The sequence below is a fragment of the Oxyura jamaicensis genome, chromosome 24 (assembly GCF_011077185.1).
Source record: "Oxyura jamaicensis isolate SHBP4307 breed ruddy duck chromosome 24, BPBGC_Ojam_1.0, whole genome shotgun sequence".
NCBI classification, from domain to species: domain Eukaryota; kingdom Metazoa; phylum Chordata; class Aves; order Anseriformes; family Anatidae; genus Oxyura; species Oxyura jamaicensis.
Genome location: NC_048916.1, coordinates 4778860 through 4806560, shown reverse-complemented (window position 1 = coordinate 4806560; position 27701 = coordinate 4778860). Strand labels below are relative to the sequence as shown.

The following is a 27701-nucleotide window of genomic DNA, read 5'->3' as shown; positions in this document are numbered from 1 at the left end:
TGCTTAGCACCTCTGAAAACCAAGCCTTAAACATATGCTCCGATGACCATAAAAGCAGCACGGATGTGCACGGCTCCCTTGTGATCACATTCTCCTGGCAGAGCACTTGTGGGCAGAGACTGGGGGCGCTGCTGGAGCATCAGGTCCTGAGCATCCAACCTGCCTCACAGCCTTCCTCCACACCTATGCCAGGGCTTGGTTTTGCTTTCCGATATTTTTTCTCGTGTATAGTTTTTTTTCTCTAATTAGCTGCCCGTTTTCCCCCTCTCACTTTGATCTTGTTCTGGTCTGCTCGGATAATCAATAAGCTTAATGGAGAAAATGGGCTTTTTTTTGGCTTTGAGATTTTTCCTTCCTTTCTTTGAAACAGTTTTTGGGGGGGGAGTGAGCTCGAGGAGGGAAGGCAGATTACCATCATTTTACCCATCTTGTCACTTCTGTCTAGACCACTTCCGTATCTGGTTCTTAGGAATAAAGATGAGAGGGTGTTTCTTGATCTCGCCCTTCATCTGCTCACTTCTGCATCTGCAGATTACTGATCCTTGCCCTCAGCCTCCCCGCAGGCTCACGGTGCATCCAAACGGGGCTCTGCCGCGCTCAGAACCCAGCAGTAAACTAAAAGCCCGCATCCCACACAGAAATGGGTCACATCCAGATATGCTTCTAGAACACGTGCACGCATCAAGCTAGCTGAGTTTACACCAGGGACAGATCTGGCCCAGCCATATGTCCCAGAGCTAACTTGCTTCCCTCCCACCTTTTGAGACTGCTAATGAAGCACTATCCCCTGCAGAGAAAGCAGCGTGTTAAAATAGGACTGTCGCATCCCAGGGGAATGGGTGTTAGCAGCAGAACAGAAGGAGAGAGAAAGATAATGGAAATCGATGTGCGTCAGGACCTGATCTATGCTATTAAAATCAATAGGAATTTTTCAGGGCCATGAAATTTGAAGTCCGGAGCATGGTCTAGTTTTCAAAGTATCTGAGTTCAAGAGTTTTCCTTGTGTTGAATTTTGTAGCTTCTTTTTTTTTTTTTTTTTTTTTTTTTTTTTTTTTTTTTTTTTTTTTTTCTGTTCCTGATCTATCTTAATTTATTTTGATTAACGGCTGCAGCAGCAGGGCTAGCCTGGGAATCTCCCTCCCTGCTGTAACCAGAGCACCCCGGTGTGCCCGAATCCCGTGTGCCTGCTGGGGAAAGCAGAGCGGGGAGGTCGGGCTTTAGCCCTGGCTGCGTGCTGGGGAGAAGGGTGAAGGGGAAAGGAGGATAAGTTTGACAGCGTCACGAACAGAGTCAACATGCTTGTTAGCTCCTAGATCATCCTCTCCTAATTATTGTAATTAACGATTTGATGAGGATCTGTTGACATAATGTTCCTCAAGGGAGAGTAGCAAGGAGGTTTGCCCAAGCCTTGAAGCCACGAAACGGACTGCTACAAACAACGTTTTCTGGGCAGAGCAGGGCAGGAGAAGGAGAAGGTATGACTGGTAACGGAGAGCCCGACACGCCTGGATATTAACGCCTGGTGACAGCCTGAAAAATGCAGCATCTCACCAGCTTGCGAGCCAAAACTGCATTAAAACCTTAATGATGAAGAGAGTGAAGGAGATGCTTGCATCCTGACTCAGAGCTATCACTGCTGGTGTGCAATGCAGCATCTTCATTTTGGAGTGTGACAGGAGCTTCTTTATGGCTACGAGGAACGTTTTGGCTCTTGGCGACTGATGTAATTCGATCAAAAAGGAAGCAACAGGGAAGTGGTGGTGGGAAACAAACCTTTAAATTCCATATAAAAGTAGATAAAAGCGGCTGGCTTAAAGGATTGCATTGAACCTTATTTAAGAACTTTTTTAAGGAGCAGAAAAGGAATTTAGCGCACACAAACTTTTCTACCTTTTCCATCAAAGGGTCAGAAATTCTCATTCAGGTCCAGATCAGAGCCAGATTCAAAAGGTCACCAACAGGGGGGAAACATTCTGAATAGGAGAGGCAGGGAGGGAGGCCAGCTATGCGGTGTCCCCAGCATCCTCTAATCACATTTCCCTCTGCTTGCCAGATATCAAACAGAAAGGAGCATTTGAAATAATACATCCATTAAGATACCTTCAGTGCCTGTCAAATTTTGCTCTAAGAGGATTGTGCTTATTACACAGCGGTAAGGTTTTATATTCTTAAAATTCCTTTGGAGCAAGCAAAATAAAAGGAGGTAGGAAGAAAACATGCCTCTTTCACGCCTTGGAATGGGGCTGGGCAAGCAATTACAGTTCTGCCCTGTGCTAGCCTTCAGCAAAGGATGCAGGCATGAACAGGTTGGGCTCTACCTCTTGAGGGACTGTTTCTGCCTCGCTTGGGTGTATTCAAGGGGGAGAGAGGCAAAAGAAATAAGAATAAGAGATTCTGAAATAAGAATATGGGAGCATCAGGGACTTGCAAGGGTTTGGGGATTTGGGGTGCCGGAGCATTGCTGTGCACCTCGGGGTCAGCAACCTGTTTGGCCAGGAGAGTGGGAGGTACGGGGAGCTCATACGAGGAGGAAACAGTCCTGGAATGACCTAGGGATTCACATTTTCCATTGTTCTGAGCTCTGATATCTACTTGTAAAGCTGCTGGGCCTGGAGAGGGGCTCTGAACTTGCTCCTGTTGCTCAGTGTGGGTGATGGAGCAGCGAGGCCGTAGCTCTGTTTCAGACAATAGTGAGACAATAGCTGTTTTCTGGGAGGACAGCTGAGGCATCCGATGGCTACAGCCCGTCTCTTTCCTAGCTCTCAGCTTGCTCCAGTGCCATCTTCTGATCTTTCCCTCACTGATCCTCTCTTCAGCTCCTGATCTTTGTTGACTACCGTGATTCTTGTTTGTAGTTTCAGACACTCGGGCTTTATCTTGGCTTCAGATGCTGGCTCTAACTTCAAGGTTTGCCCACCTGCACCCGTGTCCTGTACAACTGTCTCTCTCTGATGGCAGATAAGAAGAGTTGTCCATATCACAGGTTAGGCAGATGTTCTCCCTGACCCTATGAGATCCTTCAAAGAAAGCCTGTAGGATTGCTCTGTGTTTTTATTGTTAGAAGCATAATCGGGCAAATCAAAACCCTGAGCATGCACTGAAAAGATGAAAAGCTCTGAGGATGAAAAGCATTATAAAAAGGGGCTAAGCATTTTTACTATAGATCAATGGAGATGCTTCTTCTGTCTGAATAACTCTGTTTCCCTGGGAGTCCTTCCTCAGATTTGCACCTCTGCCACTTTGGACAGAAAGAAACCACCTCTTCCTTCCTCTTGCTTTTATTATTTCGGGCTGAATCTGTCAACAGATGAGTCTTAACAGCCTACACAGGCAGTAGTTTTATTTAACATAATGCCTTTTCCTCATCATCACTGTTTTTCGTTTAATCTTTCAAAGTCATAATTATCTGATATTAATGTTCTCATCATTATAATGTTCGTGGGAAGACAGTGGGTTTTTGTCCACAGAGACAAGCATCTTGGAAATTAATATAATACTTGTTCAGGATTGATTTCAGCCTTGTAGGTGCCCACAGCCAGAGGGACCCATCTGTTTAAAAATATCAGATACTAATTACCCAAAGAGCCGTTATTTGGCTGTGGGATTGAGTGAAGCTGTCCTTCATACGTCATACCCACCTACATATCATTTCAGGCTTTGCTGTTTTTATGTGCCTTAAAAACCTTAAGAGAGATTTTACAGCCATTCAAGAAGAGAAAGAGTGAAAGCCTCTGGGAGCTGAGCTATACAGACCCTAGAAATGGCACCTATTTTTCCTGCAATGAGGTATTGGGGAAAATGGGCAGCAGTTTGTTAACACCTTCCTCCAGAGCTCTGAGAGAAAGTGTTGGCCAGATTCGGAGATGGGTGACAATGCAGTAAAGAAAAAAATGCTGGTTTATTTTTTCCTATAGCCCATGAAGCTTTAGATCTGCAGGACGAAGTTGCTTTCCTGGTGTAGGCATTTCATAACCACAGAGCCTTCGTTGTGGGTCGTTGGTTTAATTGTCCTGTACCCCAAGAGCTATGGAGAAATCTGGCTGGCAGGGAAATGGGCTGGTAAAGGGAGGCTTGCATCCTTCGTAACACTAATGCTGGATCTGACCCATGTGCTGAACCCAGAGATATCCTTGCCCTTTACTTCCTCCATATATATGTTGAAAATCCTTCCTAGAAAAAAAATAAAATAACAGAAAAAGTTGACTCCTGGCTAAATTAGGCACCAAATAGATGTTTCGCATCTTCCTAAACTGCTTACATTTCTCCATATGGTGCTCAGCCCACTCACTTGCTGTGCTAGCTGGGTGTGACGCAGCGCCGGGAGATGTGCAGCACGACGGCGGCAGGTACGCGGCGCCGGTCCGCAAAAGACCCAGATTCATCGGCTTCCAGCAGGACGCCGTGCTGCCTTTGCTGGGGAACTTGGCTACAGCGAAGCCAAAGAACTGTTTAATGGGAAATAGAGACCTGCATTAACAGAGGGATGACAAATCCTCTCCTTTTTGGGGGTTTGATTCATCAGCAGCCAAATACTTCCTATAAAATTTCATTGGATACCCCGTAAAAATATAGACAGTAAACGTGTCACCTCTTTTTTATGAAATTGTGAATTATTTAGTGGAAACCATGACCTGAAAGCTGGGGCTGTTTAAAACCTCATGACATACTTAGCTCATCCGTCCTAAGCATTTCAGAGCTTTCTTTTGAAAAGAACAAGGTTAGAAAAGAGCCAGATTTGTGCCGAGGTCAGCATGGGGCATGAGTGGACTGATGCAAGCCTTGGCACCTCCACCACTTCTGGCTTCTGTGCTGGAATTTGCAGCAAAGTGAATTTTAACCTTCCCATCTAGAAATAGTTGAGAGTGCTTAGGGGTGATTTTTTTTCTTTGTTTGGTTTTCTGCTATTCCTATGAGAAATGTCTTCTTTTTTTTTTATGGCTTTGTTAAAATTGTTCTGCAAGAGAGTGTGCGCACACATGAGATTAGGCGTGTTCACAGCCATTTTTAGAACATGTAAAAACATGGTTTTAAAGACATTTTTGCTGTCAAAAATAATTTCTGTTGTGAAAGTTTTCCTGTACATTACCAGTGTTTGATTCCCCCAAAATGTAAGAAACCTTAGTTTTTCACCTTTTTTCTTTTTTCTTTTTTTTTTTCCCCTCGGTGTTGATGAAAGTATTTTACTCCAGGAAAATCTATTTGATAGAAAAAAATAATATTGACTTCCATGTTCCTTCTTGCACATAATCTCCCCTTTCTGCTCGCCCTTAAGGTCATGCAATAGCTCGTGTTCAGCACAGCGGCGTTATGAAGGATTAAACCGAGGGGAGTGAAATGGGAAGTTTTGTGCGCAGAGATGTTTGTGGATGCTCAGCTGCTCTGCTTTAGGACTGGCACTTGCGCAAGTTGCTCAGAAACACGCATCACCACTAGTCCTGTGAACTTGAGGAGCCCTCTTCATCACGCTGCCCTGGCTCATTTGCCAGCCCAGGCAGACCTGTGGCTTCTGCAGGCTGCTGGAAGGCTCCACGCTCGGAATTTATTTGCTCCTGACAGCCCTTGCTGTATTCCCTTCCAAATGCAGCTATCAGGATCCCGTGCTGACCCCGTGAGATAGCCAAGTATCCATCTTCTTGCCATTCCCCACCACTGTAGGGTCAATAATTAAAGCCCTTTATTCTTATCCTTGACATAGCCCAATAGTGGAAGTAATTGGAGACTCCCACGGGCCCCAGTGGAAGTCTGCGATGGCTGCTGGTAACATTAATTTTCTTCGTGTGTCATCGAGGCAAGTGCGGAATGAGCCTAATTAAATTCAGAGGTTCAGAAAAAGGAAGGAGATGATCTTTTGTTTTTTTTTTCTACCAAAAGGCAATTCACGGCCAGCAGCATCCGATGGTGTTGGAGGTGAGAGGGAAAGGAGAGATGAGAAATGCTGGACAAGTGGGAATTACTTGATAAGGCCAGCAGGGAAAGCTGGGACCACCAAAGACCCCGGGGCTTGGACTGCCCACCTTCCCCGGAGTGCCAGGGCTCCTGAGCCTGCAGGCACAGCTCCTCTACAGACTGAGACAAGCAGCAGGAGGCTGGAGAGGTCCCAGCTGCTTTTGCCTTGTGTCAGGCAGGGCTGCGGGCTCAGTTCCCTGGCTGACATGGGGATGCTGATGGCCATGCCCACCTCCAGCCACTTTGAGGCCCAAAGTAAAATGATGGGACTTCAATTTTGTCGTGCGCAGCTCATCGCTTCCCAGGTCTTCAAAGCATTCTGCAGACCCAATTAGCCTTTGAGGTCTTCTTTTCTCTCCTCCCACTGCAGGAAGGATGGGAAGATAACGGGGTGTCCCAAAGTTTCTCCCCAAAAATTTAATTTCCAGGACTAGTTTTGGTGGTGGTGTGTGAGAGAGTTTGGGAGAGGAGGAGAGCAAAACCGAGTTGAAAATCCAGGAGTCCCGGCTTTCTCTCTGCTTGGACTACTGGCAGATCAAGATGCGTCTTGCTCTTGGGATCTATGTATCTCTAAACCAGGACTGTAAATGTCCCAGCCTGATATTTAGGGACATTTTTTGTACCTTAGTATATAATCTTCAATGTAATATGACCATGGAAAATGATGCTCTTTCATCTGAAATGATCTTTTAAAGGACATTTTTCTGTCTCCCTTTTATTCCTCCCCGCCTCCTGTCTGCAGTTTTTATTCATTTTCAGGGCTCCTCGTGAAAGTGTAATGAAATGCCTTGCTCTCACTCTGCTCTGAAAGTAGCCAGGCTGTGCCCGTGTCCCTCCCTGCCCCTTCCCAGAGCCTCGTTGCTCTGGAGGTGGACAGAAAACTTTTCATTCTCAACCCAAATATATTTGCAGAAGCTTTATATCAAATTATCTCACTTATATATAGCCATGCGTGTTTAGAGGTATTTAGCATTTTGATTGTAGTTACCACCTGTGAGTTTTTTCTTGGTTTTCTTTCTTTATGTCCCCTGTTTCCGTGCTTGGCCCTTGTAGGCTGAACGCCACACTTTTTCTTCTGATTGAATGGGTTCTGATCCGAGTCTTAATGTGATAAAATAGGCAGGGTCTGGAAACACTGTCTCTGTCTGCCACTGCAGAGAGGGCAAAACACTCACCTTGCAGCACAGGCAGAGGGATTTCTAGGGTGTTACCCACCCCATGGCAGGGAGAACACGGTCCCCAGGCTGGCGGAGAGGTCTTCAGTCCCATAGCACTCTTTTTCGTGCACTAATTGACTCTACCCCTCAGCCCTTCTCTAACCAATCCCTGTACGAACAAAACCTTTGCAAAATGCGTGTTGCACTGCCAGGAGGTGGTGCTTTTTGATCAGGGGAGTAACATCATTAAGGAAGGGAAATTCATTGCAGCTCTGGGAGCTATTCAGCACTGTGGATGTGCTGGAGCAGCCCTCCTGGCTCCTCTGAGAGCAGCTGCTCCTGTCTCTGCTAGCTCAGAGCTCGTGTGTGCTGCAGGAACAGCCCTGAAAGAACAGCAGCAGCGTTGCTCTGAACCGCCTGGCCACCGCAGGAGAAAACGATGGGATGCTTTCATATGAGGCCTTAATTAATGAGCCCATACAGAGAAGTAGCAAGCTGAAGTGCCCTCCCTAGCATTTTGCCTGAGTCTGTCAAGTCCCGTGAAGCTCTATTGAAACCCAGTCAGTTGATGGGATTTCTCCTCTCTGTATACGTATTTTGTTGGATTGTTTTTCAGCACATGGCCGATACGAAATGACTAGTCAGTACTGAGATCCTCATGGGCACTGTGCTCTTATCAAAGCACGGTATTATTCTAATCCTAGGGAACCACCAGGACAGGATCTGAGATCCTGGTGCCGCAGAGCAGAAGTGCCACAGCTGCAGGCAGCCTTTCCTGCTGGGCACACGGTGTACATCCCCAGCCCGCTGCCACCCAAATGGCTGTCCCCTCGGAGCAAGGACAGCTCTGCTCTGGTCCTCGCTGCCTTTTTTTTTTTTTTTTTTTTTTTTTTTTTCCCCATGGAGATCAGCCCACGGGAAGCAGAGGGACCACTCTGCCATTGCACTGAGGGACTGATGCCAGCCTGGGCGGCGTGCTCCAGTCAGGAATTAGAAAGCATCCTTGGGATCCCTCGTCCAGAAGTGTTGCCAAACCCTACAGTCACAGTCTGGGAGCTGGGAAAGCTGGGGAGGGCAGTGTGTCTGTCGTGTTTTCATCCAGACATCTGCTGGTGACCCTCCCAGGAGAGCAGGAACGGATGGATGGGTGCTTGTCTTTTCCAGACGAGCTGCTCGTGTTGTCTGCTAATGACGCTGGCACAACCAGTCAGCTGTAACCTCTGGGCAGATAAAAACCTTGCTCAGGCAGCTGTCTGGGAAAAAAAACAACAACCGAGGTGTTGCCAAATGCTTTTCTTTCCTTTCCCTTTGTTGCATGAAAATTCTTGTCAACTGCAAGCACGAGGAAGGAGAAGAAGTTTAATTCCCACTGAAATACTGTTCGCCGTTTGGGTTCCAGTATATCTTACCAGCACAGATGTTCCTCTGGCGTTCTCCCTCTCCTGAATGGCTTTCAGAAATAAATTGGGAATTGGGTGATTCACAGCACTTTAGAGCCCATTTTGCAAGGAAATAAGCAGGACTTTGCCGGGGCTGCGTGGGCCAGATTCACACCTTGGTCTTTGCTGCTGTTTCCTGGGGTGGTTCCGCGCACCAACCGCTGCCAAATTGCTTCTTTACAGAGGTGGCTTTTTGCTGTGCCTGGCTCGTGGCCCTCGAGAGGCTGCTGTCAGTCATCCCGCTCCCTGGCACAGCCCGAGAGTCCCCGCTCACGGGCGTGTGTGCACTTGCACGTCCCTCCGTGGGAGCTTTGCTCGGCTGCCAAAGTTTCGCTCTTCTTCCACAATATTTATCTCGGCTGTTTTCTTTTGTTGCTTTCCCAGTCTCAGTGTGCACCGTGAATTGTAGGACAGGGGCAGAGCGGGAGGAAGCAGCTTACACCCCCCAGGAGAGCAGCAGCAGGGGTGTTGGTGCAAATGCAGCTGGCTCGCTCTGCACACCGCCTTTCCAGACCCCAGGCTTAACTCAGCAGTGCCTTCTCCCACTTGTGTGGGGAAATTAAAGTCCCCAGAGTGGCATTTCGCAGTGCTCTCGTCTATTATATTCAGCTCAAACCTGGTGGTCACTTTCCCCAGGGCTGCAGCATGACATCCAATTCTCCCTTTGCTGGGAATGACGGCGTGTGCTTCGTGTGTCTGCATGGGCTCAGGCAGGAGGTGCTTGTGTAATAACCAGAGGGCATCTTACACCTTCCACTCCTCATTTTAATTGAGGTTTTGAGGGTGGGAGAAGTTTTCCCTTCTGAGTTCTCGGTACGCTAAAGCCACGTCGGGATGAGTTCGTTGGCAGCGTGATGCCCCCCGGACAGGCATCGTGTTCAGAAACGCCAGCTGAACTTTTGGTGGCCACAGATGGGATCAGAGACAAGAAATGTCATCAGGAACAGACCTTTCCTTCTCGCCCCCCGGGTGCTGAATTAAAAGTCCTGTTGCTCAGAAGTGCGAGGTAACAGCAGGCCAGCCCAGGTCTCTGCTGAGGCAGTCTGTTCTGAGCAAGGGGGACTGCTTCTGCTGAGCTGACTTTAGCTTTGCCCTTTTCACGTTGCATTTAGCTCAGCAGGGTTTTACATTTTTGTCACTTTTAGAGTAGCTCATCTCAGAGACCTTTGTCAAAACCTCCCTCTGTTGTCTCTAGGGGATGCATCCAGAGGTCACCCACAGTGGCAGGTAATGGCCAGGAGAAATGGAGGGAGAAGCTCAGAAATGGGGGTAAAGAATAGAAAAGTGGGCGAGTGGGATTCCCCAGCCAGAGGCTGAGCCCAATTAGTCTCTTCCATCACACAGAAGGGCACTAAAGCATTTTATCCATGCAGGTTACCTGGTAGGAGAGCAGAGCTGGTCCCAAATGTGTGGGCGAAAGGCTGCGGGCAGCCCCAGCAGCAGCTCAGGACATGCAGAACCACCCCCGGTTTGTTTCACCCTTTCAAAATGGGGATGTGAAGCAAGAATCGGGGAATTCTCCCAGCAGAAGCGGTTTGATAATCCGTCACGGGCTGCAGTCCCTCCTGTGGTCAGCTCTAGTGGTTCTGGAGATGAGTTTTTGTAGTTCTCGGCCCATGTCTCGTTGGTTTAAGCTAAAAATGGACCTGACAGATGGGTCTGTGAACACATTTAGTTCAGACATGAGATGGTTTTTATAAGGAGTGATATAACAGGAACAGGCACAAACCCACAAAACTGTTTAGGTGGACCTTCATCAGTTGACAAAACTGTAATTGTTTGCTTCAGTGCTGATGTTTATGTTTTATCAGGTGAAAAAGCAGAATTTAACTAATTTCACAAGGAAACATCAGAGACTGTTATGCTAAAAATGCCAAACCAAGGCATCTCATCATCGTCAATATTCTTTTATATCCCCCAGTCAAAATTAGTGCATTTTCACAACATATTTTGATTTGGAAAGAGTGACATTTTCAAAAGGAAAACAGTGCCATTCAGTCCTCACAATCATTTTATTCAAAATGAGTTTTGGTGGCAGTTTCAGCCACTTTGCTTTCTGTGAATACTCGGTGATTGCAACTTTCTGAAACGTTTAATGGCAACATGATATTTAAAAATAGTTTCTCACTGATAAATCTTGGCCTAAATCTTGTCAGTTAAGAGTGTCTGGGAAGTGTATTTGGAGCAGCTTTGATTCTTGTCTGTGGTTACACGGCATATTTCAAATCCCTGATTGGATAAGCTTAACTCTCAGCATCAGATTTCCTGTATAAATGTTTATGATCATGAAACTCAGAATTTGATTTTCAGTGATGTTTCTGCTTAAAATGGTGTTTAATACACTTTTTTTTCTAGGCCATTCATTAGCTATGGTTCTTAACAAAAAAAAAATAAGAAAAAAAAAAGAAAAAAGAAAAAAAACAGCAGCCTCTGGGCACTCCTTATCTTTGGAGCTTTTATCCATTTTCTTTCATTGCCCACATTTGTTTGTTACTTATACCTGTTGTGCTTAATTTAAATTGAGATCACAAGTGCTTTTTAGCAGCACTTATCTTACCATGTGTATACACAGTTCCTAGCGTAACAGGAGCCTAATCTGGATGGCATTTGCTGGCATGCAAATAAATAACAATAGTGAAATAATACTGCATCTTTATTGTAATGGTTGGGCTGGTGACTGCTCATCTGATACTCCAAGCACATGTTAAACAGATTTATTAACCAGGTCTGCTCACTCTTACCTTGAAGATGATGCCTCCTAAAGGCTTGCTTTAAAAAAATGGTGTTTAATTTAATTATAAACACTATTTTTTCTCTCAGAAAGATAGATAAGTTTGCATCACTTCACTTTAAGGCTGAAATCCTTTCATTCAGGAATGGAAGTAGGGATATTTTTCCTCTGCCACGATCACCAGACTCAGTGATGCCTGCTTTAATCTGCATCCCACAACAGCCAAACCCAGTGCTGCTGTTTCACAGGACAGAAAGTGTGTGGTTCCCAGTGAAGGCCAGCAATAAAATCACACGAGGGCATTCCCTTCCACCTGCACCAGCTACGGACAGGTGAAAACCCCTCTGAAACTAAAGGAAATCTTTGGGCCAGCTGTTTTGAGCTTCATACTGAGTCTCTTGCACTTGATTTGTAGGCCAACGCAGGAGTCTGTATCCCTCTAAGCCTTTTTATCCTCCAGAGCTCAAGATGAGAGCTAAGATGCTCTGCCTCTGAGAACACGCCCTCTTCTGGGGCAATCCTAAATTCCTGCCTCTGCAGCACCTCCTACTCCAGAGTTCCGCTGCCGAATCACATCGCATGTGAAAAGAGTATTTCCTTTTATCAGTTTTAAATGAATAGCCTTTTAATTTAATTGGATTCCTGTATTATGAAAAGTAAAAGCAGGAGCCTCCAGCTGACCTTCTCTGTGCTATTTGTTACCTTACATGCCTCTATCATGTCACCTTTTATTCATCTCCTCCCCGACTAACCTAATCTTAATATTGTTAATCTCTTCTAACAGAGGGTCCTTTGCAAGCTCCACATTATTTGCGATATGGGTCTCAGATCCTGAGACCTGCGGTAGAGCCCAGATGTTCTAAGCAAGCTGTTAACAATGAGAACGGTGGCAAGCATCTAATGAAAATTACACGGTGATGTGATGAGTTATTCCAGCTTTCTGGATCATTATGGTGACATAAATGGTCTCTCTGCTAGTCTTAGAATCCAATACACTAAATCTTATTAATAAGTGTCTCCTCAATTGAAATCAATGATGCATGGCATTACCTGACATAAATGAAGATTTGAGAGAGTGACCTACAGCCACAGATTGGCTAACAGCGAGCTATCAAGCTTCTAGCTGCTTATATATCGGGAATAAAGGCCTGTATAGGGCTTTGCTCGGTGTTCTTTGGAAGCCATTTCCTTTCAAAAGATAATACTAGCCAAGGCTGCTACCGTGGTATAGCCTAAAGGTCAAGCTTAATCGATCCCAAAGCTTTTCTGCTTCTGGGGGATGCCTTGGTGTTGTTTCCGAAGTAATAAATCCCACTGCTCTGTCCCCTCTCCTTCCACACCCCCCAATCTGCAGTGATAGCAGCAAATGCAGAGATTTACGGGACTAAATTGCGACTGCTTTCTGGGGGAGGAGGTCCTGTCACACTGCCTCCAAACAGCACTCAGGGTGCTCCCTGTTCCCTCGTGCTGTTCCCAGTGGCGTTGCATTTGAGGTCGTTCTAGTTCAGGCTGAAACGTACCCTCCTCCGTGCGCATTTCAGGCTGGATGAACCCCTCTACATGAAGTTATTCCAAATTTAACCATTCCTATTAAAGTCAGTGGAGTTTTTCCAGATTTCAGATGGGATAATTGGTATTCGAGCCTGGCTGTTTTCCCAGAGAAATAGCCTTAGAGGATCGAGCCATTGGGCTACCAGAGCAGTCTGTGCCTCCTGCAATAAATGGCTCCAGATGCTAGGGAGGAAGTCACCGGTGGATAACTAGACCTGTTTCCCCACGGGGAAAGCTTTTTCCCAGTACATACCAATTAGAGGGTGGCCTGACCGCTGAAGCATAAGGGTTTATATATTTAAAAAAGTAGGAACAAAAGCTGATTACTGAGTTCTACCCTTTGTCTTTAAGTTGTCTTTGTTGAAGTTTAGTGTTAATTGCATAGCATTTAATTGTCCTGTATTTTTATTTGTAATCCATTTTTTCCACCGATCAATACAGTAATTCAGATAAAAGATTGAGAATCAGATCCTGAGCTAGGGAGAATTTATCATTATGCTATTGATCCCTGTGGCATCACACTTGGCTTTAGCAAATGAAGCTCTTGTCCATATGATGAGGGAGAAAAAATACTAATACAAAGTGGAATAAATGCAAAGAGCAGGGAACTGCAGAATGGATTTAAATAGGAGTTCATACGTTTATGTGTGGCCTGTGTGATCCAAACAGGAACTGCTGCATTGTAGCAGCAATCAGCTCTTGGCATCCTCTCAAAACCCCTAATACAATAGCAAAACAGAGCCTTCAGGACTATTCACAGCTCTTTTAATCACCTAACCATGGGCATAAATATAAATACATGTGCGTGAAAATGGTATGTGTGTATTTTTATATATTATGTATGTATTGTTATTAGATCCCAATGAAACACCAGGAGACTGCCCTCATTACTTTGGTCAGTAATTACATATAAGATGATTGCATCAATCATCTCCCTGTATGTCCAGCTGAGGCTGGTTTGTAGCTATTTACAAGGTGATGGCAAGAAGAATGGGAAAACAGAGTTCACCGAGCAAGCCTGTGATTACTTCACTTAGCTCTGTGCAAAGGCTTCCTTGGCTTATGTGACTCGACTGCTCTGGTGTGTGTGTGTATTCATGGCCCCTCCAGGACCCCCTCCACGCACATGCATACTGCCTCAATGACAGCACGCATTCCTGATATCTGTGCCAATTTTCTGGAATGGCCTTGAAATCCCAGTCATTTAACAGGAGGTACCAACAGGGATTAATTAATGGTAGGACTTGGACTTTAATACCAGCCCATGTATCCTCAGGACTGTCTGCCACTGTGCGAGCACGCACACACTCCCAGGCTGTTACAGGTTATATCTGTGAATACATGCAAAGCAGAAGCCTGATTTTACATTCACCCTCAACTTGGGCCCAGCTCGGCATCAGTTCTTTGCAGTGCCACAGGTTGCCTCTAAAACCTCGGTCACATCACCCGCTGTCTCCAGGGCTTCGTTCCTCAGGGCTATCCCGATGCCCTGCTTACCTTGGGATATTGTAGGTTGCTTTTTGAGGGGTCTTTTCCTTCCCCATTTGGAACATATTTCAACATAAAGAGGTCATGGTGTTAGCTGGAACTGCAGGTGTTGGAAATTTGCACCAGCCCTTATGTTTGCCCGCAGTCCTTGCCTGCACGTTGTCTCAGCTGCTTTCTTGTTCAGAGCACAGCACCCAGCCGGTCGTGGAGCTGGATGCTGAAACACTTTGAGGTCCCTTTGGCTCCTGGTCCCCTGTTGAACCCCCTACGAAAGAATTATTACGTTGAGATTTTAAAAGGAAATTGAAAATTCCCCCTTTACTGCCTTCTAAATGAACCCTGTAACTTTTTCCCTGTCTGTTAGCAACGCTGTTCAATTCTCTCCCTGTCAAACCATACTGGTGAGGAGCAAGAGTGCAGGCGGTGGCAGGAAGGATTTATTGGCCTGTCTCCTGCGAAGGACCCGACACCCTCCTGCGATCTTGTGTCGTGCAGGGCTGGGTCCAACCCAGCTGCCAGGCTGAAGAGGAAACCGGGATGTCTACCACTGCCTTCCCACTTGCTCTGCTATGTCCCTTGTCTGGGGCTTGCCACGGCTCAGCCCAGTTAGTTCTGCACCGAGTGTTGGAGCTGATGAAATTTAGTCCTCAGAGCCTTGTTTTCTTTCTCCTACAAAGGACTTCGTGAAGCTGCAGGTTAGAACTGGAAATCTCAGCTCACTGCAGTATTCATCTCTGTGCTCGCTGAATTACAGAGCGAGGAAAGATTTTAGCAGTCTTCTGCCTTTCTCTGCTGTGGACCAGGTTCCTCTTCCGTACCTATTTGGAAGTCTCTCTGAAACAGCCTGATTACTCCTGTGAGCAGAACGAGGCTCAGATGAACACACCACCTGGATATGATCAATGTAAATTTTCAGCTTACACTAATACGATACAGGACTCGGGATTAGAAGCAATCATCTGGCTCATCAAACCTCGTCCCTTGCAAATATGCAGTCCCATAATAGATGTGTCCGCGAGCATCTTGAAAATCTCCTCTCTGTGCACAAGTCTTGGAAACATTCCCTTAGGATATGCAGACGCTAGGATAATATGTTTAAAACGAGACCAAAAGCTCCCCAGCTACAGAAACCTGAGGGAAGAAAGCAAAACAGATCAAGGACATCAAAAATGTCCTAAGTTACTGAAATAGCAGGGAATTTGTTAGGCAATAAATGATACTATGAATCTTGCACGTGGGCTGAATGCTGAGGGTTTCCCTCCTTCCCCTGATGCCTTTATTACCAGTCACTCATAAGAAAATGACGTGGGACTGGCTGGAAAGCCAGTGTGTGGTGGCATTTAGCCATCTGCAGCCATTAGGGAAGGCAGAAGTGAGTCCTGCGGCCCTGGCCGCGCCTCAGCCTTGATTTTCCCTCTTGTTCTGTTACTTTGCCGAGACATGAGCACTATTGAATTCAGTGCAGGAGGGTGGGTAATGTGTCCCTGGGTCGCTGGCGTGGCAGGCAGCGTGATGCAGGAGCTGGGACAAGGGGAGAGCCGCGTGCTGTCAGTGCCACGTTTGCTGCGGGGCTTGGCTCCGGCAGGGGAAGGCACAGTGGGAAAGGAGGCAGCCGTCTGCATCCCTCCAGTCTCGAGGTTAACGGCCTGATTAAAATATTAAGAAAGCAAGTGTCATCAAAGTGAAATATACTGCGCCCTTGCCAGCAGAAATCCCTGCGCAGCTCGCAGCGCTGGCTGACGCGCTCCTTAGGGATCGCAGTGCCCACCTCCATGGGGAAGTCGCTGGCCAGGGCACCAAATGGTGCTCCTGTGCCATGCTGAGAGCTGCTCAGTGCCTGCAGAGTGAGCCTGGGGAGAGGGGAGAGGGCTCTGGCCATTCCTATGCTGGTGCCAAAGGTGTGCAGGGCTTGTGCTCGAGGCTGGAGAGGAGGCTCGGGTGCAGAGCAGGACAGCACACCTCCCCGCAGGGCACCCTGCTGCCACCAGCTCTCTGTTCCTTGTCATCCTAAGGGATGGGCCCAGGACCCAGATCCCCTTCTCCCCCACTCAGCCTTTACAGAAACACGTGAAATCAGCATTTTCTTCATTATCCACATGTGCTTTGCTTTTGTCACAAGGAATGCTTCCTTGTGTTAAGGCCGGAGTAGTCCCCACAGCACGCTCCCAGCTCAGAAGAGGTAGGGATTCAAAATGAATTAAGAAATAAAGATCTGAATACAGAGTCTGGGGCTTATTTATACCTCACTACCATTGGAGGTGATGTTATTACTATAATGGGATTGCGTTTGTAAGTCAGGGAGATACCACTTGTGTAGCGCTTTTGCCCAGGAGCTTCAGGTAGAGCTCAGTCCCTCTGGTGCTGACAGAGGAGTAACGTCTCCTAGAAGGATGATCTTCTCAAACGGTTTAAATTAAACATGCCAGGAGATGGAGTGAGCACAGACAGAAAGGAGGCGAGGAGCAGGGGTGCTTTATCACGACGGGCTTCGGATGCAGCCCCCAGGTAAAGCTGCTTGCTCACTGGTTTCTTCACCAGGGTGCTTTCAGGAGGCCTGCAGCGTGCCTGAGAGTGCACTAGAAAGCCCTGCCAGCCCTCCAGAAGCCTCAGGATTCCAGGAAGAGTCCTTATTTTGCCTCTAGGGTTCAAGAGGAGGCTCACAGGGCACCCTAGAGTGCCCTGGGAGGCCCCTAGGGCATCCTAGAGGAAAGTGGGGGTCACTGGGAGGCTTTCTGGGGGAGCTGGAGGACATGAGTCTGGTCCTGAAGAGGGATGAACAGAATTCGGGAGAGGCAGGAAGCAGCGGGGCTACCAGCTCAGGGGGTGCCAGTGCTGGAACAGGCTGGGGAGGAAGCAAAGGGGTGCTGAAACACGTTTGTAAGGCACACGAGGCTTTCTTCACACACACCCCTTGCTTGTAAGGATAACACAACAGAAACAATTAATATAATGTCAGCCAGGGGCTGGAGTGCAAGTCCCAGCAAGTATAAATAAAACCCAGGCTAATCTGGCTCAAGGTTCAAACGCATTCCTGCCCAGATTTAACAAGTGTGCACACAAAAATCTGTGACAAAAACAAAGGCATTACAAGAGCATATGAGGATTTGGGAGAAGCAAATAGCTCATTGCCTGCAGACACCGCTCAACAGGAGACAGAGCTGCAGCACTACGAGAGCCGGCGGCTCAGCACCGTGCTTTGTCCCAAGCAAAACTCAGTTGGGCAAGGAGGAGGTGAACTGCAGACCAAAAGTGCCCTTTCTTTTTTTCCCTGCTGGTTTAAAACGTAGCCAGGTGGCACTGCTGGGTGATCAGTGCACACACCTCTGTGCCAGAGGGATCTCCACTTGCAGAGCTGAACCTTGCCATTGCAGTTTCTGATGCTGGCTAAGGGGCAAGCCCAATTCTCCTGTTCACCTGAGCAGCTCTCACTGTTTCTGAATAGTTTGATTCTGGCCCTTCTTAACTGGCCTTGGTCTCCTGCCTGTGCTGTAGCCTTCATCCTCTGAGACTTCAGGAGGTGAAGGCACTTGGCCAGGCGTGCACAAGCCTGGCATCTTCTGGAAGAGTAGCCAGGCTTTCCCAGCCCACCAAAAAGGGGTGAAAGTCAAAGGACGTGAGATCTAGAGAAAACGAACGTGTTAACTAACCTTCCAGGTTTGTTCTCCAGCATTTCTTGCTGCTATGCAGATGGGACCCGCTCCAAGTGGATGCTTGTATAACTCCCGAGGGGCATTAGCAACTCTAGATCCACATTTTAATCTTCATTCAATTTCTCTTTTCTTGTATGGCCTCTGGGGACTGTCTCAGAGCTTTTAGAAGAAGCAGTAATGGGAGATCTAAAAACATGGAGAAAAAGAGCGAAGGGACCGGTGTGTGGGGTAGGAGATGCTGACCCCAAGAGGAGAACTTGAACCAAAAGTTTCTCAGCAGTGCGGCTGTGAGCAGGGTGGCTGGTGGCTGCTGTCAGAGCCATGCTCAGGCTGAGGGAATCTGCAAGCACGGCTGTATTGGAGACAAATCCCCCCTTCCAGCTCTGCTGTTCTGAAGTACTCCAGAAAGAAAACTCCATGCTCTCAAAAGCAAGCCCCAGGTTTTTCCGAGCTAGGAAGTGACTCACTCCACAAATGCAGTCTCAGAAGACAAGTGCAGGGCTCAGGTTCTCATCCAGGTACGGCTGTGGGAGCACTAGAAAATCACTTAATTAGAGTTGTGTGGGGAAGTGCTTTCAAGATCTTGGCTAATCGGCTTGTTCTGCATTAGCCAACTTTTCAAGCGCAAAGAAATGCGAGCGCTTGCCGTGTAGGAGCACGGCCTCAGGTCTGTGCTAACCGCTTGCAGCCGCTGCAGGCAGGCCCCACTGCAGGAGGCTCAGCTTGGTGCTCCCCATCGGGGCTGGGCTGTGCAATAATTAGCTGAGTGCCAAGGTACAGGAAGCATGGGCAGCACATACCTGGAGTTTGGCAGCAAAGCCATAGCTTCAGGTAATTTTGGCCAGCCAGCTGGGCAGATCCTTTAGCTAGGGTTTCTCCCCAGCACTCGGCCATAACACGAGGCTGGCTCTCTTTGGCAATGCCCAGGAATAATGCTCTATTTCTATTTGCATAGTACAAGGAAAACTGGATAGAGAATGACAGAAGAACAAAACATCCCAAAACAAGCTCTTGTCCTTGCCTTTGTTCTGTTACTGGATCCCTTTGGCTCCGTTGTTTTATGGTGGCTGACATTCTCTCTTGGGCATAATCATATTGATTACATTAATATTATCCTGCAGGATTAGCCGTGTTGTTCTGGTGCTTGGGAAAACAAAAGCAAAAAATCTCTGCTGGGCCTGGCTAACTGGGTAGAAGGCTCTCATAAACAGAGAGCACAGCTCTCTTGTGCGTTGGTTTGGCTCCTTCTCTAGGGGGGAAAAAGGAGGTGATGGAGGTAAAGAGACACTGCACATGTTGAGGTCTGTGGTAGAACAAGTCAACTTGCTTCCCTGCCATTTGTCTACCTTTGCTCATCTTCCCATGGGCCTTCCTTCATCTTCCTGTGTATAAATTTGAGCACATCCCCAGTCCCCACCCTGGTGCTTCTCTTCCACCAGGGAATTTTCTCTTCAGCATTGTAAAATGCCTCATTAGGAAGGAAGCAGGCAGAGCAGGCTTTGCTGAGACAGAACCTAGGGGTGTAAGATGGGTTCTTCTTTTGGTCTCCCTCAGTTTCATCAGGGGTATTTTGCTTGAATTGACCTAGTACCATCACCTTTCAGGTATGGGGGGGTTAATATGGCTATTTTTTGCCCTGCTCATTAAAATGAGTGACCACAAAGGCTGTCTGTCCTGATCCCCAGCTCACAAGACCCATAGTAATAAGTACAAACCAGTTCCCTCTTCCCCATTTATCGTCCCTCTTTGTAGATCTATCAGGCACTGAGCTCGCTTTTCAAACACCCATTGCATGAAAGGAGTTGTTCAAATTGCTGTATATTCATGCACAAAAATCTTGATCTGTTTGTCTGGTGGGAGTCGATGTTTCTGTTAGGAAGCTCCAAGTGAAATTTGGTCCATTTTCTCCTTCTGTCTTTCCCCTGCACTGGCCTGAAACAGACAGTTTCATCAGATTTCATTTTCTTGATTTTCGTCTTAAAGCTTCAGCTCCAGGAATCATGTGTTTATCTTTAAAATCAAGAAGGAAAACTCTCTAGCTCCCCCCTTCCACTTCCATTAAAAATTCTAAAAGCTATGTAGCCTTAGAGAATAGCCTTACTAAAGACATGAAAAAGAATTGCTGATTTATTTATTATTTATAGATCTCATTATATTTTAACTCCAGGGGGTGGCAAATATAGGATAGACTCCTTTAAACAACTTGTAGGCCCTCCAGTGGTGCTCGTCGTGTTTCTGCACCAAGGAAGGTAGCAGAAAGCAGTCCAAGCAGCGATGCTGAGCAAGGACAGGATGGAAGGGGCAATTTTTGTGCAATGTGATACTTGTGGGGATGAGAACAGAGACAGTGCAGGCTGGATAGGACAGCCTGGGATGTTGTGCACTGGGATTTAGCAATCTGGGAGCACTGGAGCTGGCCCAGCACCATCCAGCAGCGTTGCAGAGCTGAACGTTTTCAAGCAGCTTCAGCCCTGCGAGATTTACATCCCTTTTCACGCCTTCTTGCAGCGTCTTTTCACTTCCCTTGCACCAGTTCCCAATTCCTTATGTGACACTAAAGGTGTCTCCCAAAGCTGACAATTAAATCGTGTACCTGAAATGGGTGCTAATGAAGCACAGTGCTGGCCTCTTCATTACAGGTGAGAAGCTGGCGTGACTCCAGCAACCAAAAAACCAAACCTGTGAAAAGCAGAAGTGCAGTGCCCAAGGTCTGCAAAGTGCTTTGTCCTTGTGCTTCACGGAAAGGGTCACCCCAGACAGAGCTCTCCTCCTGTCCCACCACAAGCTGATGGAGCCACTGCTCCATGGAGCCCTCCAGCCGTAATATCACGGATCCGGGACCTGCTACAGACCTCCAGGGTGTTGATACAGGGTAAAACACCAAAGCAGAGGGAACGGAGCTCCATGGAGGGTGCTGAGACCAAAGCTGCTGCTGTAAAGGTGCAGTATTGGCCTGCTATAGGACAGAGCTGTGTATACAGTATGATGACCAAGATTTTGCTGCCTAAAGGTTGTCTGCACTTCCAGGAAAACAAGATGGCAAACCTTTAACTTTAAAAGATGGGAAAATATGTTCCAAAGCTGCTGTGGCTTGCTGCCTCTGCCCACAGCTGTGCCTCTGGGTCAGGGCTGGGAGGGACAGGACACCTTGCAGTCTGGTTTCTCCTCTTCTTTTCTCCCACTGTCCTGTTGAGCAAGCGAGGGCAGAGGAACTCATAAATAAAGCCGTGGATTTGGGGCAGAGCTAAAATCTTATTTGAAAGGATTTGCTCTCAATTTCATTTTTTTTTGTTCAATGTATTTTTATTAACAAGTCTATTCAATCAGAACTGCAACTCGTTGCCTCCTGTGCCTGGAAGATCTTTTCTCAATGTAATTTGTCAGCTGGATTCCTTCCCGGTCGTGCTCCTGGTTCTTCTCAGCACATTCTGATTCCTCCGTTTTTTTGCCAAAAGCAGACACTTCCTATTGCTGGGGCACGGGAACATTTCAATCATCATTTCTGTCCCAGTCACATCCACATGCACATATATATACGTACACACACACACATCGTTAGATTTTCCCCTTCTGGCCTCAACTTTTAATTGAGTTTGCTGCGAGTCCCTGACAGCATCAGACAAGAAATTACAGTCCTATCATCCACTTTGCAGAAATTGTTTGTGAGCCTTGCCTACACGGGCAATTCCCTGCTGCTGCTGTAGCAATGCCAGCAGCAGGAGGATGTACCGGCAGGCTGCGTTATCACCCAGCCAGTGAGGTCGGGGGCAGAATGAAACTTCATCTCCTGCTACCCACAGTCTAGAAATATCAGTTTTCTGGCTTTTGATATGCAGAGGGGAGGAGACCATCGTGACTTTGTGAGGAGCCCAAGTTCTTGTAGACATTCTGTAGGAGAGAAGGGGAGCTGATCAGAGGAATGGACCTTTTTTAGGAGGAGACATCCAGCCTCAAGAGAGATGGATTGAAACTGAGCTGGTGCTCGGAGCTCCAGGCTAAAGAGGGAACGAGCCAAACAAGGTGACTGCTGCAATTCTCACTGTGCTACAAGACAGCTGTTAGGAGGAGGGCAGTATAAAACCATGTCAGAAATAGATCCCCCAAACCTTGTTAATCTACTCAACTCCATCCATTCTAGGGCCCTGCAAGACATATGGTACTGCTGTTGTGCTGCTGATGGAAATAAAAATACTGGCCTGCAGTTGTGTACAGGAAACTGGTGCCCCACTGATGTGATTTCCATTTCCCGACCCTCGAAGGTTTCGCTCTCCTCTGTTCTCAGGAGCTTTGTGATGATGGCAGGCAGGGGAGTGGTGAAAACCAGCAGTTTTCTACCGATCACAACTCCATATCAAAACTTTGAGTAAACGTTTTCAAAATCCTACTTGTTAGCATAATTTGGGTGGATTTATGCTGTGTCATAGCAATATATCTGATTATTTACGGGAGCTACGGCCGATTACAATTAACTTTGACGAATGTAAATCTTTCTGGAAGGAGAAAAATGTCCCCTCCCTTTGCTATAATTTATGCTGCAGGTTAGTTTGTGAGTGCAAATAAATAGAAATAGGTCATAAACCATCCTGACGTAAGGCAAGGGGAGAATCTCTGCAGTACCCATCAGGTGGTGTAAACCAGAGAAACTTCAATAGAAGTTGAAGAATTGCACAGACTTGATGCAATCTGAGGATCTAGTCCCTTATCTTTCATCTGTTCTTTTCTGGTTTTCTGCTGATTAGAGATTTACTAGACATCGAGGCAAGAGGGAAGGGGCTAATTTATGTAGATTTATGTGCACTGGCAATATTTATATAGGTGCTAGTGTGTGCACACCAAGAGAACAGGGAAAAAATTGTATCATCCTCAGATGTCCATAGCTAGCAGAAACTGTGGTCTCTGGAGAGGCTTTGCCCTGAGAAGCAGTTCTCCATCTAAGCTAAATGAGAAATCAATTTAACCTCAAAAAAAAAAAAAAAAAAGAGAAATATTGTGCCTGAACAGTGCAGCCTTGAAATGAGAAAACACCCAGAGAGGTTTGCAGTTGAAATTCTGGAGCAAGGGGAAAGGAAGGTTTGCCTGGAAGCTGGGCAAAGCCCGTGGCCAAGCCCTGAGTACCACTCCATGTCCTCGCGTGTGATCCGTGGTGGGAAATCTGTGTCCTGAGCAGCTCTGTGGTCTCGCTGCCTTGTTGGAGAGGAGGCATCGCGTCTCGTTTGGCATGAAGGGGGCTGCACGCTGTTGTCTTGGTTCTGCTGATGACCTACGGATAAAAATCTTGCATGGAGCGTTTCATCAGCTGAAGTAAATGTTCTTTCTTTATTAATTCTGTTTGGGATCAATAATTAATGCCGCTGTCTCCTTTACAATTCCCCTCAGTGTGAGAGGAGCATGGAGGGAGGATAGTATTTCAGAGCTTTACTGTCAGAAGGGCTTTGTTTTCCTTGAAGACCTCTGCAGTCCCAAAGCACATAAAGGTTCTCATGCTACCGGTGTCCTTTCCTTGTTTAGGGTCAGCAAGATCCCTGTTTAAGTAGGCTGGCAATTATAATTGGGCATATAATTCCCATCCGAGAGAAAATGCAGCAAATGCACGGAGCAAAGGTCTCGCCATCCCTCCCTGGTCTGCTACTGCATAGCAGACAGCCCTGTTGTGCAGAAAGTCAGCTTTGCATTGGTAGCACAAGCAGCCACAGAGATGATTTCTCTGCCAACGGCCCTCTCCCCACTGCTTAGCATTTTCTCATCAAGCCTTCGGAGTCCTTTTGCAGTCATCACCAAATTTCAGGTTCGGACTGTGCAGCCTGCAAGCCCCATGCCACCGGTGATTACGAGGTTGTCATTCCTCTGTGACACCCTGCTGCTAACAAAGCAGAGCAGGTCTGCCACCAGCCTGCAGGTGGAAAGAAAGGCTTTGTGGTCTCTTGTCAGCCCCTTGAGCCATGCACATCCCTGAAGCATCTTTTCCGTAAAGATCAGTGTGAATTTGATTCTCTGTTTTAGAAAGCAAATAGGTCAGGACTGGGGAGACTGGATTTCTTTAGCCACTAGCTAATTTCTTTCGCCCGTTAGCTCCCCTCAGGTCAGTCCGTGGCACATCAGGGTTCCTTCTCAGCTGCCTTTCTGACTAATGCTTTCACCACCAGGAGAGAAATCCTAAGCTTATAGGCTTATTTCTCTTGCAGACAAAATGCCAGGATGGGTTCTTTGTGCCGGCAGCGCAGCCCTGTCTCAGCCACACTAGTGGCTGTTGACCCTGCTGCGGGTAAAAGGAGGGTTTCAAACAAGTTGGCAGGGTATCAGACAAAGGCTCGGTTAACACCACACAGCTCAATGGCCCCTTTCATGCAAGAATAGCAAATAGATTTTGCACACACTGTTTGAGCAAGCTTGCTTCTATCCCTCAGATATAGATGCTGTCATCCTTTCACGTGGCAGGGAAGCAGGCGCTGAGTTAGAATAAAATTTTCTCAGTTCTTGTCTTTTCAGATCATTCCATTTTGGTGCTGTCTTCTCATGTAGAAAATACAAGAAAATTGTGAACTTCTCCTTTCTTTATTTTTATTTGCTGTGTTAAGGGAAAGGGGTATGGTGGGACTTTCTCAAAGCTGATTTTAGACTGCATCTTCTGCTTTCTTGAAAAAAGTGTAAGCAGCACAGTCTTCTGGAAAATGACAAAAAAAAAATAAAATAAAATGGAATGCTTTGGATCAGAAAGCTACTTTTGCTGGAATTTTGAAGGAGAATGGGCAGAGCTGGTTAATACATCTGTCTACTACAGCATGGCCTAACTACTGATGGTGCATCTTAGCACTTCATGGGTAGTGCTGCACTACAGAGCCCCTAAGCCCCAGTTCATCAAGCAGGGTTTTGTTAATCTGCCAGAGGAGACAGAAACTGGCTTCCTCCCTTTCCTTTCCCCTCTGCACTTGATGAAAACAAGCCGCCCAACTTGAAAGAGCTTTGCTGAGCGCTGGTGTCACTTGGTGTGGTCCTTGCAGCTCAACCTGCTGCTGGGCTGGGGACTCTCTGATTTACGGCCACATCGCCGCTAACACGCCTGCAGCTCCAAGGCTTGGCCAACACCCAGCTCGCAAATCCAGCTGAGAAGCTGTCGTGCCAAATGCCTTGCATCGATTACTGAACTGATGTCTCCGTGGCTGCAGCTCAGTGACTGCTCCTCCCGAGCATGTCTTGGCTTCTCTGTGAGCCCATCATTTATCTGCGCCGCAAGGCGACAGACACATTTGCTCCAGTTCTGCTTCAAGCTTGCTTCCTTCATGTTGCACAGATGTAGGAGGCAGCTCATGTATGAACCGATCCTCTTCCCTTTGGCTTTGTCCTGCACGTGGAGACAGCAGCTCACTGGAGCTCTCAACTCATGGATAATCCAGGTCCCTGCACAACCTGCTGGAAATTCCTCCTGCCTCTGCTGTCCTTCTCATTTTTCACTGAGGTTTCCACTCACATCTACAGGCTTTGCCAATGGTCTTTTTCTTCTGGTACCTAGTCACTTCTCTTTGGATTGTCCAGTTGTCTAGTTCCTGGCTCATGTGAAAGATCCTCCAAGGGGTCTATAAATGAAATGAGACAATCAGTCTTTGCCCCATGTTTGAGCCAGGCACAGAGGCCCCGTAATATCGATGGCATTAACATTGCCTTGGCCATCCTCAGCATTAGCAAGCAGGCTCCTTCCTGCTTCAGTATTCAGTCCTCTTTGTTTTTGCCTCCTCCTTCACCAGAGGGGTAAATGGGATTACGCTGTAGCCCTCCAGATATTCACAGGCCCAAACCATGAAAACAATAGAGCTATCTGCCAGCATGAGTGAATATGGGACTCGGAGTCTAATTAGATAGGGAGACTGGGAGCAAATATGTAAATACCAAGATGAGTATTGTAAAAAATATTTTTAGATATTTGTACTGCAGGATTTCTTGATTTGCTGCTGGGACTGTGAGGTTTATCTCTGCGGTCTCTTAGGAAGGAAAAAAATTACATGCAAAGCCAACCAGTGTTTGTCTGGTTTTGTTTTTCAAATATTGTGCTGCAAATAGGGAGGGCAGGTAAGCATCACTCGAGGAATATGAGGGAAAGGAAAAAGAAGGTCTCAGAGATGCTCAGCAGTCTGATCTCTCTGAATACCGTGCACACGGACATAGACACATTGTGACTATATAATATGGGAAAGATGTGTAATTCAAATAGATCCAACAGTGGTGCTCTTCCCCCTGCTACCCCCATATCTGCAGAAACCTAAGCAATGAGAGAGACTTTTATTTTTAAAGTTAGAACTAGAAATGCCTGGCTTGGAAGAACAGTTTAACAGTACTGCTTAACATAATGGGGCAAGGAATAGTAGATAGGAGGGGTATGTGTCCATCTGGGGACCCTAAAGACCTTGTCTAGGACCTTGCATGTCCAGATACAGGAACATGCTCAGAATGCCATAGAAATACGCAGATTTTCTGGTGGAGACATAACACCTAGCAAGTGGGCCCAAGACATAGCTGAGCCGCTCAGACTGGGGCTAGCAGAGGGCAGTGGTTCTCTCCCAGTTGGCCCTTCCATATTTCTGCCTGCCATCCCGATCTCCCTTTTGCTGCTAGGTCTCGAGTCATAAGCCAAAGCAGACATCAGATAGAGGGTGTTGTCTAAAATCAGAGAGAGGCTTTCCAGGCTGGGGACAAATCTTACAGGAACTGTGCCAGCACCTCTTCCAATGTTGATATCTGACATTTCCCTTGGAAAAGTTTGTGCTCGGGGTAAACGCACCAGAGAGGACCTCATTAGGAGATGGCACGCATGAGGAGGAAGAAGCTGTGGGAGGAAAGAGTATGTGGGAAGGAGTGAAATACAAGGCATGGAAACAAAGGGATGTGGAGTGTAAGCACACAGTGGCAAAGGGCAGTGTGGTTAAACCTCTGGGGCTGACTTGTACTGCAGAGCCGGAGTGTGCAGAGCCGCAGCGTCTCAGCCCAGCTGGGGATCTGGCCACAGCATCAAGTTTACAGGGGACTTGGGGCTTTAAAAGCTGCTGGAACACCAGCCTTAGGCAGGAATTTGTGTTCTGTGGCAGGTAACAGAGTTTGTAACATGCTGATGGGCAGAAATGAGGGGAACTGGTGGTACTGGTAATGCAATTGCCATTTGAGATCACCCAAACAACCTGTGAAAAGGAAGTTGCCTAGAGGAAAGTCTGGCCTTTGAGTAAAAGCTGAAGGAAATTACTGTGGTACCTCAGGGGAGACTCTAAAGAACTGATTTAAGATGGGGTCAGAATAGTTCTTAGTACAAATTGCCCTGTGTAATTTCATGTCTGCCAAGTGCCAGCCTATCTCTACTCTAATCCCTACATCTCCAAGAACCTTTCCTCCCGTGATCTCTTTTTATCCTCCTTTCCTGAACTGTTAACCCATCTTTTTTAAATAGAAGGCATCTTTCCCTTCTGCTACGAAAGACAGACTTAGTTATCCTGAAAGAGGAAACACCATTTGCACAAAATAGAGTTTCGACATTGCTCGAGCTCCAGCTCTCCCTCCTCAGCCCACCAGGGACCAAATTTCAGGCAGGAAGATGCTTAGCAGTGGAATTGCATCCCACAAGCAAAATTATAAATGCTCTGAAAGGAAAGGAAAAGGAGAATAAAATCCAATGAGCTGGACACTTGTTTCATTTGCCCCATGACCATGTTTTTTTGTTTGTTTGTTTGTTTTGTGTTTTGTTTGTTTGTTTGTTTGTTTT

The 27701-nt window shown here is 46.9% G+C and overlaps 1 long non-coding RNA gene across 1 annotated transcript in view; it reads left to right on the top strand.

Moving 5' to 3' along the window:
* Positions 1-27701, top strand: part of LOC118178093 — a 61316-nt gene that overhangs the window by 13606 nt on the left and 20009 nt on the right. The window lies entirely within an intron of this gene.